Raw genomic sequence first — 2,393 nt, 5'->3', positions numbered from 1 at the left:
TCACACTTCTCCCCCCATTTTTCCCCTACTCTCATCACTAATATTGAAAATAGTATCACTACCCTCATTATTGGTCATGAGGGGTTTATCTCTCCTGGATTCTGTGTGTTGAGAGCTTTTATCTGTACCAGTGTACATGCCAGTGTACATGCTCTTGTCTAGCCAGATTTTTAAGATAGAACTGGGGTCATGATAGTGGGGGGAAGGAAGCGTTAAAGAACTAGAGAAATGTTGTGTGTTTCAGCAGTCCTATACTGCACCTTGGCTGGCCTTTCCCTTCCTTGTGACCCTTCTCTGATGATCAATTGTCTACATATGGGCTTTAGGTCTCCATTCCAACCCCCCTTGTTCACATTGAAATTTTTGTTTGTTTTGAGTCTTCTTATGCCTAATACCTGATCACATCAACACCTCGTGATCACACGGGTTGCTGTGCTTCTTCCATGTGGGCTTTGTTGCTTCCTTACTAGATGGTTGCTTGTTTAATTTTACACCTTTAAGCCCCATATGCTATATCAAATGGGAAGTGGATGCCCTCCTCAACAAGTAGTGCTGGGAAAAATGGATATATACATGCAGAAAAAGGAAGCAAAACCCTTACCTCACCCCATGCACAAGTACAAACTCAAGGTAGATCACAGACCTCAAGGTAAAACTCCAGATTACTAGGGCCATCAATGAAGGGATAGGGACAAGCCTGAGAACCTTGGAACAGGGAATATATAGGCTAACTGAAATAGGGAAGGTCACATACACATAAGAAGCTGAACTTGACAAATGGGATATACTAAGGATAAAACACCTGTGTGCAGTGAAAGACTTCATCAAGAGAGTAATAAGAGGGCCCACAGACTGGGAGGAGATCTTTAACAATGAAACATCAGACAAAGGGCTCATTACTAAAATGTACAATACCCTAATAGCCTGAAACAAGAAAAAAGCAGAGAGCCTTCTGCGGAGGTAGACAAAGGACACGAACAGAAGTTTCACCAGAGAGGAAATCCAAATGGCCAATAAACATATGAGAAAATGTTCATGATCATTAGCCATCAGAGAAATGCAAATTAAAAAAACTATGAGATACCACCTCACAGTGACAAATACATGAAGCACATTGTCTAATGGGAAGAGTTGGAGGGAATTATGCTAAGTAAAGTTAGCCAAGCACAAAAGAACAAGTACAAAACATGTCTATGGATGTAGGTCCAATCAACACAGTGGGATCAGAAGGAAAACTGTTTAATGCATAATTTATGGGTTGAGGGACAGGCACACAGGCAGGGAACAGATCAAGCCCAATGATGCATGCAGCATACCAACATAAGAGGAGTGGTGGGGGGTTGGCAAGAGAAAAGGCGGGAGAGAAGGCATCGGGGAGAGCAGAAACATTTTAATGCATCTATTTCCAGTCTTCCTTATTCATTGTTCACCTTTCTCATGCGTATAAAGCAATTGCAAATACCTCGACTTGGCTCTTGTGTCCCTAGATCCTCAAAGGAACAATGTTGGGTTTTGATACTTTAAAGAGGTCTATTGTAACAGATAGGGTCAATGCAATATGTTATCTGATTTCTTGACTGTTGCTTCTATGAGCATTGATTGTGGATACAAGCAAAGTGAAGTCCTTGACAACTTTCACCATTTCCTTATTTATTGACACTGACTATAGGTCAAGTTGCAAATATTTTGGTTTTCCTTATATTGAGATGTAATTCACATTCAAAGCTTTAGTCTTTTATCTTTATCAATAAGCGCTCCTCAATTTCAGCAGCAAGTGTGTGTCTTCGGCCTATTACAAGTTGTTAATAAGCCCTCCTCCATTCTTGACTTCAACTTCTTCATTTAGTCCACCTGATTAATTGCTCAACATACAAATTGAATAAGAATGGTAAGAGGATAGAACCCTGATGCATGCTTTTCCTGACTTTAAACCATGCATACCGTTTTTCTGTTCAGTCAACTGCCTCTTGATTCCAGTACAGATTCTGCATGAGCACAATGAAGTGTTCTGGAATTCCCATTCTTCTCAAGGCTATCCATGGTTTGTCGAAATCCACAGAGCTGAATGCCTGTAAACATCTTTCTGATATTATCTGCTTCCAGCTAACATCCATCTGACATCTGCAATGATATCCTTTATTCTGAATCCAGTCTGAATTTCTGGAAGCTCCCTGTCAATGTACTGCTGCAACCATTGTTGAATGATCTTTGGCAAAATTTTACTTGCATGTGATATAAATGATATTGTTTTATATTTTTCCCCATTGGTGGGTTATCTCTCTTTGTAATGGGCACAAATATGAATCTCTTCCAGTCAATGGTCTAGATAACTGGGTTAGTCTGGGTAGACTAGAGAAACAAAATTCATAGACACTCATATGTATATAAGAAAG

The sequence above is a fragment of the Echinops telfairi genome, unplaced genomic scaffold (assembly GCF_000313985.2).
Source record: "Echinops telfairi isolate 266 unplaced genomic scaffold, ASM31398v2 ScPeMD7_7469;HRSCAF=8507_0, whole genome shotgun sequence".
Taxonomy (NCBI): domain Eukaryota; kingdom Metazoa; phylum Chordata; class Mammalia; order Afrosoricida; family Tenrecidae; genus Echinops; species Echinops telfairi.
The sequence above is the reverse complement of the archived record's forward strand: the minus strand, read 5'-3'. Positions refer to the sequence as shown.